This window comes from Propithecus coquereli, unplaced genomic scaffold (assembly GCF_000956105.1).
Source record: "Propithecus coquereli isolate 6110/MARCELLA unplaced genomic scaffold, Pcoq_1.0 Scaffold14, whole genome shotgun sequence".
NCBI lineage: Eukaryota > Metazoa > Chordata > Mammalia > Primates > Indriidae > Propithecus > Propithecus coquereli.
The window spans coordinates 8,689,833-8,690,316 of record NW_012138302.1 but is presented as its reverse complement, the minus strand read 5'-3'; positions in this window follow the sequence as shown (position 1 = coordinate 8,690,316).

Genomic DNA, 484 nt, shown 5'->3' with positions numbered 1-484 from the left:
AATTAACTTATTTTATTTGCTTAATAATAATAAAAATCCTATAAAGAATTCCCAGTTTTCAGAAAAACAGGTACAGAGATTTTAGCACACAGGTCGTGGCATAAAGTTTGGGCTCTTTCCAGCACATTCTGTAGGTCTCATCCTTAAATGAGAGGATGAAGATATTTCCCCTTTCTTCTTCTGTGGGATGATGGAGCTCCCTAAGTATTTGCTGGCCACATTTCCCAGCCTGTCTAGCTGTGGCCAATGGGACACGAGGACAGTTATGTGTGCATCTGCTGGGTCACTTCATTAAACAAAAGCGTCTTGCTCACCACCTACCCTGTCCCCTCCCCATGGGCCAGGACTCATATATGATGGTGTTGGTGGAGGATCAGAGCAATGAGATAGAAGGAACTGGAGATTTTAGATGACACTGTGGTACAAAGCAGCCTCCCTATCCTGAACTTCCTGCCTAAATCTGAACTCCTTTGTGAAAGGGAAA